Source organism: Nerophis lumbriciformis, linkage group LG03, assembly GCF_033978685.3.
Source record: "Nerophis lumbriciformis linkage group LG03, RoL_Nlum_v2.1, whole genome shotgun sequence".
In the NCBI taxonomy this organism is placed as follows: Eukaryota; Metazoa; Chordata; class Actinopteri; order Syngnathiformes; family Syngnathidae; genus Nerophis; species Nerophis lumbriciformis.
This window is the reverse complement of record NC_084550.2, coordinates 59,235,060-59,251,994: the sequence shown is the minus strand read 5'-3', so window position 1 is coordinate 59,251,994 and position 16,935 is coordinate 59,235,060. Positions and strand designations below refer to the sequence as shown.

The following is a 16,935-nucleotide window of genomic DNA, read 5'->3' as shown; positions in this document are numbered from 1 at the left end:
TTAATTATTTGGTAGTATATTTTGCGGGATAAAAATCTGCTATGTTTGATTGTATGAACTCATAGTAGAGAGAGAGTCATTGATGGAATATTTGCAAAGTTCTGCACAGAGACGAAACCAGAAAATACTTCCTTTAACACACTGAACACATCCTTTTTTGTATGTGGAAACAATCAACCTCAGTAGGACGCACATATTGAAATCTTTCCAATTGCTTCCTCTTTTTAAGTCTTATACCGATACTATTTAAGTCTACTAACTGTTTGCCAAATATAAATGACGAACTAATGTTTTCCAGTATCAGGTCCGGTTAGAGGCCTTGCATGTGCAAAACGTTGAGACAATGGGACACCCTGTACATGTGTTAAAATGCAAACAAGACAAAGCAGTTGCTGTCCATCCATCCATTTTCTGTCGGGTGAATGAACTTCTCTGGTGACAGCAGTATGAAGCCTGTCAACATAGTTTGAAACTAAGTTTGAGACTTGGTATCGGTCTATTTTAGAGAGCCACTTGTCGCGAGACTTCAAGCTGGCGTCTGGGCCAATACTTCCGGGCCGGTGCTGTACGTTGCCTGACAACTTGTCACGGCCCGGGCGCATGCCAATGCGCACTCATCTGTGCACACCTCCAAGAGCGCACTTCCCCGAGCGCGCCAGGCACGTGTAAGTCCTGCTGCAGCTGCAATCAATCACCGGCAATCAGCACACCTGAAGCTGATCAGAGGACCGCCTTAATAAGCCTGCACAACCTGCTATCCCGTGCCAGAACGTAGCTGCCTGTCCTCAGACCTCCGTTCCCGCGTGACGAGCTGTGTGTCTCGTCTTTTCCTTGTTCCCTCTGCTTCCCTGACTGCCTCTTGGATCTCGACCTCCCGCTTGGACACGGACCTTCTACGCCTTGCTATAGCCCCGACTTCCTGCCTCGAGCTTGTCTTGTCCTGCTTGATCCTCCGCCTCTTGCTCAACACTACCGGTAACACTCAACAGTTAATCGCCACACATAGTCTCACACACACACACTTTGGATTTGTCACACTCCATTTCCCTTGTTTGATTATATTAGTATTTGGTTATTTATATATTGTACATATATATATACACACATATATAAATAAAAGATAGAGCTAAACTACATCCCTGCTGTATGTGCCGTCTCCTTCCTGCTGTGTACACAACACAACTCGAGCAAACACGGCTACTTTTGTGAACAAGATGTCGGCGTGTGTTCGCTGTATGGAACAAGACAACTTGTGAGTGTTTTAATTGCATTATAGAGCAAACCGTGTATTACGAGCAGTCAGTTGGTGCTGGTGCCAGCTGCAAGCGTTCATTCATTCACCTTTGTATGAAGTTAACCCTTGCAATGCTGAGTACTATGATGGAATCTGAAAGTTGTCAACTTAATTATAAAAATGTCACATTTATGTTTAACTTGACTGATTATATTATTGATTATGTAGATAACTAGATATCCAAAAATGTTACATTGTATTGGTAAATGTTGATTAAATGGATTGAACATTGAAATATATTTTATTTACACAATGGATATGTGTTAACACAGATTATTGTAAGTGTACCCTTTTTGTAACCTGACTCTCGCCAGATCCTTGTAGTTCGCTGAGCTCCACACAAGGATCTGGGAGTTCTCAATAGGAGATGTATTTCAGAAGGCAGGGCCTTATAAAAAAAAACTTTTCCGTTATCTTGAATGACGTGCTACTTCAACCACTCACATCGAAATCAACCAGTGACGCTGATGAGCCTCACGGTTTTGATCCTCTACCAGAGCAATCAGCGGGGAGACAATTATAACGACTGGGTTCTGCACTCGTCCCATTTCCTTCACCACCAGTGGAGCGATTTGGAAAACCAACCTCTTGCCAAACCCGGTCAGAAGAAGAGCCAAAATATCCTTGCCAGCAATAAAAGCCTTCAAAACCGTTCTCTGTTCATCTTTTAAAGAATTAATATTTGATACCGTATTTTCCGCACTATAAGGCGCACCTAAAAACCACAAATTTTCTCAAAAGCTAACAGTGCGCCTTATAACCCGGTGCGCTTTATTACGATTCATTTTCATAAAGTTTCGATCTCGCAACTTCGGTAAACAGCCGCCATCTTTTTCCCCGGTAGAACAGGAAGCGCTTCTTCTTCTACGCAAGCAACCGCCAAGGTAAGCACCCGCCCCCATAGAACAGGAAGCGCTTCTTCGTCTACTGTAAGCTACCGCCCGCCCCCGGAAGAAGAAGAAAAAACGCGCGGATATCACCGTACGTTTCATTTCCTGTTTACATCTGTAAAGACCACAAAATGGCTCCTACTAAGCGAAAAGGATCCGGTTCATAAAAAGACGCAATCTCTCCATCCGCACACGGATTACTACCGTATTTCACAGCAACTGATATTCCTGTGAACCGCACTGTGGAACGGGAGCACGTACGGTGAATATTCGCACCACAGGGAATGAGAAGTCATCCTTCACTGTGGTTCTAGCTTGCCATGCTAACTTCCACCCATGGTGATATTCAAAAGGAAGACCTTGCCAAAAGAGACCTTTCCAGCCGGCGTCATCATAAAAGCTAACTCGAAGGGATGGATGGATGAAGAAAAGATGAGCGAGTGGTTAAGGGAAGTTTACGCGAAGAGGCCGAGTGGCTTATTTCACACAGCTCCGAAGGCGAACACACCTTCACTAAGACGGGCAGACAGCGCCGGACGACATACGCCAACATTTGCCAGTGGATCGTAAATGCCTGGGCAGATATTTCGGTCACAACTGTGGTCCGAGCTTTCCGGAAGGCAGGATTCACAGAACTACTGGACAACAGCGACACTGACTCCGATGACTTCGACGAGACGGAACCGGCCATTTTGGATCCCACGCTTGCGCAACTTTTCAATTCGGACACCGAAGACGAAGAATTCGAAGGATTTACGAATGAAGAATAACTTCAGAAGGTGAGCGCTATGTTTATTTTGTGTGTTGTGACATTAACGTTCGAGCAACATTATGTTGCTATTGCTCTACACCATTTTGAATTTTACTATGTTTGTGATTGCACATTTGCGTACATTTTGGGACAGAGTTGTTAGAACGCTGGTTTTCAATATATTATTAAAGTTTGACTGAACTATCTGACTGTTTTTTTGACATTCCCTTTAGCGCAGCGTAGGCGCGGCTTATAATCCGGGGCGGCTTATTGGTGGACAAAGTTATGAAATATGTAATTCATTGAAGGTGCGGCTAATAATCCGGTGCGCCTTATAGTGCGGAAAATACGGTAGATTCGACAAAAACAGTTGCTATAGCACAGGGGTCGGCAACCCGCGGCTCCGGAGCCGCATGCGGCTCTTTGATCACTCTAATGCGGCTCAACAGCTTACTTGCTGAACCCCCCAATTTTCCCGTGAGACTTCCGGATTTCAGCTTCACTCGCAGAAAACTCCCGGGATTAATATTCACCGATTTTCACCCTTACAGCTAAAATAAGGGCGTGCCATGATGGTACAACATTTGGCACCCTCTACAATCTGTATTAACAGCGTGCCAGCCAAACACTTATTATACAATATCCATCTTCTGCTTGCACACGTATGTGACAGCAAGGCATACTTGTTCAACAGCCACACAGGTTACACTGACGGTGACCATATAAAACAACTTTAACACTCTTACTAATAATGCGCCACACTTTGAACCAAAACCAAACAAGAATGACAAATACATTTCGGGGGAACATCTGCACCTTAACACAACATAAACACAACAGAACAAACACCCAGAATCCCATGCAGCCCTGACTCTTCCGGGCTACATTATACACCCCTGCTACCACCAAACCCCGCCCCCACCCCAAACCTGCTCCCTCACACATCAACCCCCCCTTTCTCTGTGCGTCGGTTGAGGTGGGCGGGGTTTGGTAGCGGGGGGTGTATAATGCATCCCGGAAGAGTTAGGGCTGCATGGGATTCTGGGTATTTGTCCTGTTGTGTTTATGTTGTGTTACGGTGCAGATGTTCTCCCGAAATGTGTTTGTCATTCTTGTTTGGTGTGGATTCACAGTGTGGCGCATTATTAGTAAGAGTGTTAAAGTTTTTTTTATATCGCCACCGTCAGTGTAACCTGTGTGGTTGTTGAACAAGTATGCCTTGCTGTCAATATACGTGAGCAAGCGGAAGCCCCGTACAACGTGTGGCTGATCAGGCACGCTGGCTGTAGTGGGTGCTATATGCTGTACCATATGCTGTACCTTCACGGCACGCATGACGTTGACAAGCGCCATTCATTTAAAACCCGCGTGCCACACCAGCTTTCAAATTCCATGTAAAGGTGTGGGCAGCGTGTCTGAGACTCCTGGTTTATACATAGCACAATGCAAAAAAACCAACTTTGTATACAGTGTTTTTCATTTAAAATTTCAAAAAAAAATTTGCGGCTCCCATTGTTTTCTATAATTTGTGAAACTGGTCAAAATGGCTCTTTGACTGGTAAAGGTTGCCGACCCCTGCTATAGCAGAATCAATGTCAGCACACGACTCCTCGCTGCGTGCCGCCGTTGTTGCTTGAATCAAACAGTCGCTCCGGCGCTACGTCACATCTATGAAATCCCGCCCGGCGATCCTGATTGGTTCATTATTTTTTGCTATCTTGAAGGAGTTTGCATTGCCCTCGATCCCAGATCCTTGTGTGGAGCTCAGCGAACTACAAGGATCTGGCGAGAGTCAGGTTAATCATTGACATAAAACCCATTTAAAAAATGATGATAATAATACCCACTTTTACTAACTACAGGACATTGCATGACAAACTGTTAAGTAACAGGTTTCTCCATATGTCTCCAGGCTGTGGTTGGTGCGCCACAGAGCTAATATCCGTACCAGCACTGTATCGTTGGAAGTCAGGTTTATATCAACCAAACCGAACTCCCCCGCCCCAACCCCCTCCACATCCCACCCCCCGGATTGTGAATAATGTAAATAATTAAATGTTTATACTCTGATGATTAACTTGTGCGATGACTGTATTATGCTGATAGTATATATTTAAACCATGAATTGATTAACGTGGACCCCGACTTAAACAAGTTGAAAAACGTATTCGGGTGCTACCATTTAGTGGTCAATTGTACGGAATATGTACTGTCTAATCCATTATTAGGGACCACAATGTCCCTTTGGAACAGAGGACCCTATTGTAATTGTAAGGTTTTATTATTATTATTATACCGGCCGCCTCTTTGAGCTGTAATTTGGCCCTCTTAACATGCTTCAAAACTCACTTACAACTAACTTCCAGTAGGAATGTCGCAGAGACATGAAACAAAAACCTCTATGTAGGTCTCACTTAGACCTAGATTTCATACACAGACACCTTTCAGCAAAAATCAACAGGAAGTTGGCAAGTCCCCTTTCAAAACAACATTTTAGTAAAAACAGTCACTTTTGCCTCTTTGAGCTGTAATTTGACCCCCTTAACATGCTTCAAAACTCACCAAACTGGACACACACATTAGGACTGACGAATATTGCGACCTAATAAAAAAAGCAAACCCCAAAACTCAAAATTTCGCTCTAGCGCCCCCTAGGAATAAAACACAGACAAAACTGCTTCTAGGAAGAAAACACAGACAAAAATTGACAACCCCCAGCAAAAATCAACAGGAAGTTTGCAATTCCCCCTTCAAAACAAAAGTTTTGTAAAAACCGGTCACCTTTTTTCAAAAATTATCTCCTCTGAGCGCGTTTGTCGTGTCGGCTTTAAACTAGCACAGGAGAGAGATTGAACCCTTCTGATTAAAAGTTGACGAAAGAGTTTTAATTACTGCTCCGGTTTGGATTTTATGTGCCGTCAAAGTCGGTCCTGTTCATCGCTGCTTGCAGCTTTAATTATTATTATTATTATTACTGTGCAATCTACTAATAAAAGTTTCAATCAATCAATCAGCATTTTTATGTAAACATGCTACTGTTTTAGGCTAGCTCTGTGGCTCTTTTTGTACAGTTACACCTAAAACTCACGGATTCAGATACTCTGCACCATCTAATAAGTACGGCGGTTTCCGGCAACCCCCGGCCAGAGGTCCAGGGCACATATAGCAAGCCCATCAAAATTTCCGCGGGATTTTCTAGTTACAAATTAGAATACAAAAAAAAAACGTTTTGTCTTCTTGTCTCTTATTAGGATTGTGAACAATAGGCAAAATTCCCAAAAAAGTTCAGTTCTCCTTAAATGTGTAGCCTTTTTTGAGGGCGTCATCATCTGTACATTTTGTTCTTGTGGGGATGAAAAGCATAAATTGCGGCAAGAACCCCACTGCCATCGTGAATGCCGACAGAAATCAAGTCAAGTGCCTCCACAGGAAAGCTGTGGTGTGTGTGTGTGTGTGTGTGTGTGTGTGTGTGTGTGTGTTCTTGTATTTCTACCCTTCTTGAGACATCAACAAGGAAAAGTACCTTCCATATGAGGACCGGTGAACAAGTTAGGACGGAAATCCTGGTCCCAATACAGAAAACCATTGCATCTAATAGAGAATGTCTCATCTGTCAAAATTAGGGTGGCCCCAAAAAGGAATAATTTTTCAAATTGACTGTGTGTCGGTTTTAAAAGTGCTCCCCCTCTGGCCAACATATGTAATAACAAGTGTGTGTAAGAAATTGAAATAATTAAAAAAACAATTACAAACATACAATTACATTTAAAAAATAACTAAAGCAGTCTTTTTCTCACAATGTGTCGACTTTATTCTTATAAAATTGGGAACAAATTCTCATATTGTTTCTGTTTCTGTAATATTGCAATATTTTCTCGTAAAATGATTACTTTTTTATGTACTATTATTACTTTTTAATACTAGATGGTGACATTTGTCATACAAAATGACTTTTTTCATAATATTGCCAATTGTTTTGTTGTTCATGTAAAATAGTGAATTTTTTTTGAGTAAAATTATGACTTATCATAATTTTGCCAATTCGATTATTATCATAATATTGCCCAAATGTTTAAGTTTTCTTATAAAATTGTGACTTTTGTCGAGTAACAATACGACTCTTTCCATAAAATTGCCAAAATGTTAAGCATTTCTTGTTAAAATTGCGACTGTTATTAAGTAAAATTCCAACTTTTATCATAATATTGCACTAATGTTCAGTTTTTCTTGTAACATTTTGACTTGCGTTGAGTAAAATGACGACTTTTGTTATAATACTGCCAAAATTCCAAGTTTTTCTTGTGAAATTGTGACCTTTTTCTTGGGAAATTCAAACAAATTTTTCACAACAAGTGGGTTTTTTTGTATTTGCATAGTATGTATATATTATTAATGTTGTAAATACACATCTTTATACATCTAAATGTAGGCATTTTTTGGAGGTCTCAAGAATCAAATCAAATCAAATCAAATCAACTTTTTTTATAAAGCACATTTAAAATTTACCACAGGAGTAGCCAAAGTGCTGTACAATGGGCAGGTTAAAAGATAACACAAGAGAAACGAGCAAGCACACCACAACACAAACAGAGCACGATAAAAAAATAAAAAAATAAAACATAAAAACAGGTTCACAGCAGGTGCATTGTGGGACGCCATAGCAGGATGGAGATCACTCAGTGTTAAAAGCCATGGGATAAAAGTATGTTTTTAAGAGCGATTTAAAAACAGGAAGAGAGGAGGCCTGTCTAACACTCAGAGGTAAGCGGTTCCAGAGCTTGGGAGCAGCAGCGGCGAAAGCTCTGTCACCTCTAAGCTTCAGCCTTGTGTCAGGGACCGTCAATAGCAGCTGATCGGCTGATCTTAGGGATCGGGGGGGCAGTAAGGCTGAAGAAGGTCGGAGAGATATGTTGGCGCGAGGTTGTTTAGACATTTAAAAACAAATAGTAGGAGTTAAAAATTGATTCGGTAACGCACAGGGAGCCAGTGAAGGGACGCTAGTATAGGGGTGATGTGCTCACGCCTGCGGGTCTGTGTTAGCAGACGAGCAGCAGAGTTCTGCACAAGCTGCAGGCGGGCGAGGGAGGCCTGGCTAATGCCTACGTACAGGGCATTGCAGTAGTCAAGACGAGTCGAGATAAAGGCGTTGATTAATTTTTCAAGATCATGTCCTGACAGAAACGGATTCACTTTCGCTATTTGGCGTAGTTGATAAAAGCTTTTTTGTACGACGCTGCTGATTTGTTTTTCAAACTTAAAATCTGAGTCAAACTTTACCCCCAGGTTTGTGACACAGTCACTAAGGTACGGGGACAGAGTGCCGAGGTCCACGTTGGGGGAGGGAGAGCGACTTGGCCCGAACAACATAACTTCTGTTTTGTTTTCATTTAGGCTCAGGAAGTTAACTGAAAGCCAAGCTTTGATGTCGTGCAGGCAGTCAATGAGACATTGAACCGTGTTATTTTGTGCCATGGGAAAATAAATCTGGCAATCATCGGCATAAAAATGAAATGCAATAACGTACTTCCTGAAAACAGAACCAAGGGGGAGAAGGTAAAGCGCAAATAAAATTGGGCCAAAGATTGAGCCCTGGGGGACCCCATGTGGTAGAGGAGCTGTGGAAGACATAAAACTGTCTACTTTTACACAAAAACTCCTGTCGGTTAGGTACGACCGGAACCAGTTGAGGGCGGCGCTCTTAATGCCCACACAGTTATCAAGGCGAGTGATTAAGGTGGCGTGGTCGACGGTGTCGAACGCAGCGGACAGATCTAAAAGCACCAGGACAACATATTTACCAGAATCTGTTGACAGGAGGATATCGTTAGAAACTTTTAAAAGTGCTGACTCTGTGCTGCGGAGGGCTTTAAAGGGGAACATTATCACAATTTCAGAATGGTTAAAACCATTAAAAAATCAGTTCCCAGTGACTTATTATATTTTTCGAAGTTTTTTTCAAAATTTTACCCATCACGCAATATCCCTAAAAAAAGCTTCAAAGTGCCTGATTTTAACCATCGTTATAAACACCCGTCCATTTTCCTGTGACGTCACATAGTGAAGCCAACACAAACAAACATGGCGGAAAGAACAGCAAGCTATAGCGACATTAGCTCGGATTCAGACTCGGATTTCAGCGGCTTAAGCGATTCAACAGATTACGCATGTATTGAAACGGATGGTTGTAGTGTGGAGGCAGGTAGCGAAAACGAAATTGAAGAAGAAACTGAAGCTATTGAGCCATATCGGTTTGAACCGTATGCAAGCGAAACCGACGAAAACAACACGACAGCCAGCGACACGGAAGAAAGCGAGGACGAATTCGGCGATCGCCTTCCAACTAACGATTGGTATGTGTTTGTTTGGCATTAAAGGAAACTAACAACTATGAACTAGGTTTACAGCATATGAAATACATTTGGCAACAACATGCACTTTGAGAGTGCAGACAGCCCAATTTTCATCAATTATTATATTCTGTAGACATACCCTCATTCGCGCTCTTTTCCTGAAAGCTGATCTGTCCAGTTTTGGAGTTGATGTCAGCAGGCCAGGGAAGCTAGGGTCGATAGGGGGTTTAGCTCGCTCCTCTGTGGGAACAAACTGCCGCCATTGCTTGCCGTGCTACCGAGGTCCTTTGTCCCTGAATTGCTCACACACTCCGGCAGATTCAATGGGGGTCTGGCGGCAGATTTCTTTGACTATATCGTTGGAAATGCATCTGCTTTGAGTGTCGCAGGATATCCACACATTCTTGCCATCTCTGTCGTAGCATAGCTTTCGTGGGTAAAGTGTGCGGAACAAACGTCCAATTTCTTGCCACTTTCGCATCTTTGGGCCACTGGTGCAACTTGAATCCGTCCCTGTTCGTGTTGTTACACCCTCCGACAACACACCGACGAGGCATGATGTCTCCAAGGTACGGAAAACAGTCGAAAAAACGGAATATAACAGAGCTGATTTGACTCGGAGTTTGAGAAAATGGCGGATTGCTTCCCGATGTGACGCCACGTTGTGACGTCATCGCTCCGAGAGCGAATATTAGAAAGGCGTTTAATTCGCCAAAATTCACCCATTTAGAGTTCGGAAATCGGTTAAAAAAAAAAAAGGTCTTTTTTCTGCAACATCAAGGTATATATTGACGCTTACATAGGTCTGGTGGACTGGAACAGCTCAGTGATACCATTATCCTCTAAGAAGGGCAACAAATGACTGTAGACAACCTTCTCTAATATTTTGGAAATGTATGGAAGATTAGAGATAGGTCTGAGGTTAGAGAGGAGAGAGGGGTCGAGGCTTGGTTTTTTAAGTAAAGGTCGTACCACTGCATGTTTAAATTCTACTGGTACTATTCCAGAAGAGAGGCTACTATTGATAATGTTAAAGGGGAACATTATCACCAGACCTATGTAAGCGTCAATATATACCTTGATGTTGCAGAAAAAAGACCATATATTTTTTTAACTGATTTCCGAACTCTAAATGGGTGAATTTTGGCGAATTAAACGCCTTTCTAATATTCGCTCTCGGAGCGATGACGTCACAACGTGACGTCGCATCGGGAAGCAATCCGCCATTTTCTCAAACACCGAGTCAAATCAGCTCTGTTATTTTCCGTTTTTTCGACTGTTTTCCGTACCTTGGAGACATCATGCCTCGTCGGTGTGTTGTCGGAGGGTGTAACAACACGAACAGGGACGGATTCAAGTTGCACCAGTGGCCCAAAGATGCGAAAGTGGCAAGAAATTGGACGTTTGTTCCGCACACTTTACCGACGAAAGCTATGCTACGACAGAGATGGCAAGAATGTGTGGATATCCTGCGACACTCAAAGCAGATGCATTTCCAACGATAAAGTCAAAGAAATCTGCCGCCAGACCCCCATTGAATCTGCCGGAGTGTGTGAGCAATTCAGTGACAAAGGACCTCGGTAGCACGGCAAGCAATGGCGGCAGTTTGTTCCCGCAGACGAGCGAGCTAAACCCCCCTGGATGTCTTGGCTCACACCGTCCCGAAGATGATCAAGAGAAGAATATCGACCTAGCTTCCCTGGCCTGCTGACATGAGGGTATGTCTAAAGAATATATTAATTGATGAAAATTGGGCTGTCTGCACTCTCAAAGTGCATGTTGTTGCCAAATGTATTTTATATGCTGTAAACCTAGTTCATAGTTGTTAGTTTCCTTTAATGCCAAACAAACACATACCAATCGTTGGTTAGAAGGCGATCGCCAAATTCGTCCTCGCTTTCTCCCGTGTCGCTGGCTGTCGTGTCGTTTTCGTCGGTTTCGCTTGCATACGGTTCAAACCGATATGGCTCAATAGCTTCAGTTTCTTCTTCAATTTCGTTTTCGCTACCTGCCTCCACACTACAACCATCCGTTTCAATACATGCGTAATCTGTTGAATCGCTTAAGCCGCTGAAATCCGAGTCTGAATCCCAGCTAATGTCGCTATAGCTTGCTGTTCTTTCCGCCATTTTTGTTTGTGTTGGCTTCACTATGTGACGTCACAGGAAAATGGACGGGTGTTTATAACGATGGTTAAAATCAGGCACTTTGAAGCTTTTTTTAGGGATATTGCGTGATGGGTAAAATTTTGAAAAAAACTTCGAAAAATATAATAAGCCACTGGGAACTGATTTTTAATGGTTTTAACCATTCTGAAATTGTGATAATGTTCCCCTTTAAGGACACTTGATCCAATAGTAGCAAGTACCTCCTTAAACAGGCGAGGTGGGAGGGCATCTGCAGGAGAACCAGAGGGCTTCATATGACTAACTGTGTCATTTAGAAAAGAAAAGGACACCGGCTCAAACTGATGGAAAACAGAAGAGAAATGCAGAGGAATAGAAGGGTCATATGAAGGGTGAGATAAACTGGCTCTAGTTGACACAATTTTGTCAGTGAAGGTAACAAATACAAAAGTGTGTGTTCGCACAATGACTCCAGACCTCCCTGTGGGCCACTGAAGATGACTCACTGTGAGACCAGCTATTTCAGTCGGGCTGAAACAGAGACACATGAAGACATCCTCTGTGGATGGAGGCGCTCTCAGTTCCAGACATTGTGACTGTGTGAGCAGCTGTTCCCGTGTCTCTGGGAGGCTCTCACACTCGCACTCAACCTCGGTTGCATCTCACATCCTTTTTTTTTCCAACACATGCGTGTGCCTGTGTGGGTTTTTCCGACACACGGGGTCTGAAGAAGCTATTAACAGAAGTAGAGGAAGGAGGAACTGCCAGTAGCCCTAAAAAGAATGCGTAGGTGCCGGTTTGTGTAGCGCGCGGACAGCTGAGGCTTAGTGGGCGTTCTCTGCCAAATGTAACGTGCACACATAATGACAGAGGTGCGACACTTGTCAAAAGACATGGAGGGACGCCCGCTGAGGGAGGAGATGTGCGGGCGTGCACGCTCATGAGAGCTTTGATTTAACTCCCGCCAAGAAGTAGTGTTGACGCGCTTCAGGGGGTGAACGCATCCTTATGGCGGAACCCTGACTCACGCAGCGACAGGCCACACGTCCCCGCGAAGTGATGGACTGGAATGTGTCAAATGTGTCGAGAATGGAATACTGCCTTTGAATTTAGACTGGAGCTACTGTATACCAGAGAGATTATCGGCGATGTCATTTGGCATTTTGACTCTTTTAATCAGTATTGGTCTTTTTTTCTTCAACTATGACAGAATCAGCAGATACAATACATACTAGTAGGGGATGTCCAAAAATATCGGACTGCCGATATTATCGGCCGATAAATGCTTTAAAATGTAATATCGGAAATTATCGCTATCGGTTTCAAAATTATCGGTATCGGTTTCAAAAAGTAAAATTTATGATTTTTTTAAAACGCCGCTGTGTACACGGACGTAGGGAGAAGTACAGAGCGCCAATAAACCTTAAAGAGACTTCCTTTAAGCCGGCCCAGTCACATAATATCTACGGCTTTTCACACACACAAGTGAATGCAAGCACACTTGGTCAACAGCCATACAGGTCACACTGAGGGTGGCCGAACAAACAACTTTAACACTGTTACAAATATGCGCCACACTGTGAACCCACACCAAACAAGCATGACAAACACATTTCGGGAGAACATCCGCACCGTAACACAACATAAACACAACAGAACAAATACCCAGAACCCCTAACAACACTAACTCTTCCGGGACGCTACAATATACACCCCATGCTACCTCCTACCCCCAACCCCTCACCTCAACCCCGCCCCCCAAACCCCGCCCACCTCAACCTCCTCATGCTCTCTCAGGGAGAGCATGTCCCAAATTCCAAGCTGCTGTTTTGAGGCATGTTAAAAAAAATAATGCACTTTGAGACTTCAATAATAAATATGGCAGTGCCATGTCGGCACTTTTTTCCATAACTTGAGTTGATTTATTTTGGAAAACCTTGTTACATTGTTTAATGCATCCAGAGGGGCATCACAACAAAATTAGGCATAATAATGTGTTAATTCCACGACTGTATATATCGGTATCGGTTGATATCGGTATCGGTAATTAAGAGTTGGACAATATCGGAATATCGGATATCGGCAAAAAAGCCATTATCGGACATCTCTACATACTAGTGTTGTCCCGATACCAATATTTTGGTACCGGTACCAAAAATAATTTCGATACTTTTCGGTACTTTATAAATAAATAAGGGGACCACAAAAATTGCATTATTGGCTTTATTTTAACAAAAAAATCTCACGGTACATTAAACATATGTTTCTTATTGCAAGTTGGTCCTTAAATAAAATAGTGAACATACAAGAAAACGTGTCTTTTAGTAGTAAGTAAGCAAACAAAGGCTCCTAATTTAGCTGCTGACGTGTGCAGTTCTATTATTTTGTCAAAATTATTAAGGACAAGTGAAATTAAATGAAAATGAATTATTAATCTACTTGTTCATTTACAGTTAATATCTGCTTACTTTCTCTTTCAACTTGTTCTATCTACACTTATGTTCAAATGTAATAATGACTTATTCTTCTGTTTGATACTTTACATTAGTTTTGGATGATACCACAAATTTGGGTGTCAATCCGATATCAAATCGGGTGGCGGACCGGTACTTTTCAGAGGCGGTATAGTACCGAAAATGATTCATCAGTATCACGGTACTATACTAATACTGGTATACTGCACAACCCTACATCGTACATATTGTTATTATTTCAAAAGAACAACTCAACACACTACTTACATACATACTTACATTACTTGCGCTCTTATCATGTTCTATCTACACTTCTGTTAAAATGTAATCATCACTTATTCTTCTGTTTGATACTTTACATTAGTTTTGTATGATACCACGAATTTGGGAATCAATCCGATACCAAGTCGTTACAGGATCATACATATATTCAAAGTTCTCATGTGTCCAGGGATATATTTCCTGAGTTTATAAACATAATGTAAATTTTTAAAAATCGAAAAAAAGATGTTGTGATGCCAAAAATTATCGACGTAATCAAAGTAGCATCGACTAGATACACTACTGTACTTGGTATCATTACAGTGGATGTTAGGTGCGGATCCACTAATGGGGTTTGTTTACATTTTGACGCCGGTGAGCTACGGGCCCAGTACTTTTCAGAGGCGGTATAGTACCGAAAATGATGAATTAGTATCGCGGTACTATACTAATACCGGTATACCGTACAACCCTAATACATACACATATGATACCAGTATTTAGTATTGAAAAATAATATAGTAATAAACACTTCTCAAGCAGCAGCCCGTTGAGAATTTTGGCTTTTTTTACTGCAGCTTTCTCTTCCTCATGTTGGTCACTGATACATAATATATTTCTTCTGCTTAACTTTCAAAACTTTCGTTTTTTGACTATTAATAGTCAGTATCGGTCGATCTCTAGTGTATATCTACCCCACAAGGTTAACTCCTGCTAGTGTGGAAGTCATACCTATTGTTTGTTGATCGGTTAGCACAGTGTTTTTCAACCACTGTGCCGCGGAACACTAGTGTACCATGAGATACAGTCTGGTGTGCCGTGGGAGATTATCTAATTTCACCTATTTGGGTTAAAAATATGTTTTGCAAACCAGTAAATATAGTCTGCAAATGATGTGTTGTTGTTGAGTGTCGGTGCTGTCTAGAGCTCGGCAGAGTAACCGTGTCATACCAGTAGGTGGCAGCCGGTAGCTAATTGCTTTGTAGATGTCGGAAACAGCGGGAGGCAGCGTGCAGGTAAAAAGGTCTCTGATGCTTAAACCAAAAATAAACAAAAGGTGAGTGGCCCTAAGGAAAGGCATTGAAACTTAGGGAAGGCCATGCAGAACGAAACTAAGACTGAACTGGCTACAATGTAAACAAAAACAGAATGCTGGACAACAGCAAAGACTTACTGTGGAGCAAAGACAGCTTCCACAAAGTACATCTGAACATGACATGACCATCAACAATGTCCCCACAAAGAAAGATAAAAAAAACGGAAATATTCTTGCGGGAAATATCGCTCAAAGGAAGACATGAAACTGCTACAGGAAAATACTAAAAAAAGGAGAAAAAGCCACCAAAATAGGAGTGCAAAACAAGAACTAAAACACTACACACAGGAAAACAGCAAACAACTCGAAATAAGTCAGGGCGTGATGTGACAGGTCGTGACAGTACACCTACTTTGAGACAAGAGCTATATTGATGCATGCTTGGTTATGGTTTAAAGTCATATCCAACAATTGCGACTTTTTACTGTCAACTGAGTTTCGTTTTTTAATGATTTCTGCTGGTGGTGTGCCTCCGGATTTTTTCAACGCAAAAAATGTGCCTTGGCTCAAAAAAAGGTTGAAAAACACTGGGTTAGCATACAACATCTAAGAAAAACCTCCCATTTCAGCTAACCATTTACACAATAATGGCTGTGTTGACTCATTGTCAGTGGATATTAAATATTTACTTTCTATCGTGCTGTCAACTGTGAAGATGCGCTGTCATAAAAATGGGTGTTGAATCGTGAGGGGTGCACTTACTCTGTGAGATACTGTTTGTAGGATATCATTGAAGTTTTTGTCGAGACACCAGAGCAGGCCTTTGAATTCTTCCAGCCATCATATACAGTATAAACAACAGACCCCCCACTGCCACTGAGCCTCACGCCTTTTCCTAATACGGTGTCAGAACGACCTAGTATCAAGATGTGCCGACACACCACTCATAACTGCCATCATTCTGGCACCAAAAAAAAGGGACCGACGATGATTGCAACAGAGGAGCGTCTTTGAAACTCTAAAAAAGATTGCAGAGCAAGACGGAAAGTGAACAAGAAATGGGACATTTTGAGCTTGTCAATCTTACATGAAGAAGAATGCGGATGAATCGAAGTTAAGTTAAAAAGTTAAAGTACCAATGATTGTCACACACACACACACACACACACGAGGTGTGGCGAAATGATTCTCTGCATTTGACCCATCACCCAGGGACGGCGTGGCGCAGTGTAAGAGTGGCCGTGCGCAACCCGAGGGTCACTGGTTCAATCCCCACCTAGTGCCAACCTCGTCATGTCCGTTGTGTCCTGAGCAAGACACTTCACCCTTGCTCCTGATGGGTGCTGGTTAGCGCCTTGCATGGCAGCTCCCTCCATCAGTGTGTGAATGTGTGTGTGAATGGGTAAATGTGGAAGTAGTGTCAAAGCGCTTTGAGTACATTGAAGGTAGAAAAGCGCTATACAAGTACAACCCATTTATCATTTATTTACCCTTGATCACCCCCTGGGAGATGAGGGGAGCAGTGAGCAGCAGCGGTGGCCACGCCCAGGAATCATTTTTGGGGATTTAACCCCCAATTCCAACCCTTGATGCTGAGTGTCAAGCAGGGAGGTAATAGGTCTCAATTTTATAGTCTTTGGTATGGTTTCCAGCGATGGTCTCAACCCGCCTCGTTACAGTGCGTCGGGAGAGTGACACGTTCTCAAATGCGCCCCTCTTCTCTGGGCATATCAGCGCAACAGAGTCCAATAAG

General features: G+C 42.5%; 1 protein-coding gene across 3 annotated transcripts in view; it reads right to left on the bottom strand.

Moving 5' to 3' along the window:
• LOC133587589 (proto-oncogene tyrosine-protein kinase Src) overlaps positions 1-16,935 on the bottom strand; it is a 73,113-nt gene that overhangs the window by 35,698 nt on the left and 20,480 nt on the right. The window lies entirely within an intron of this gene.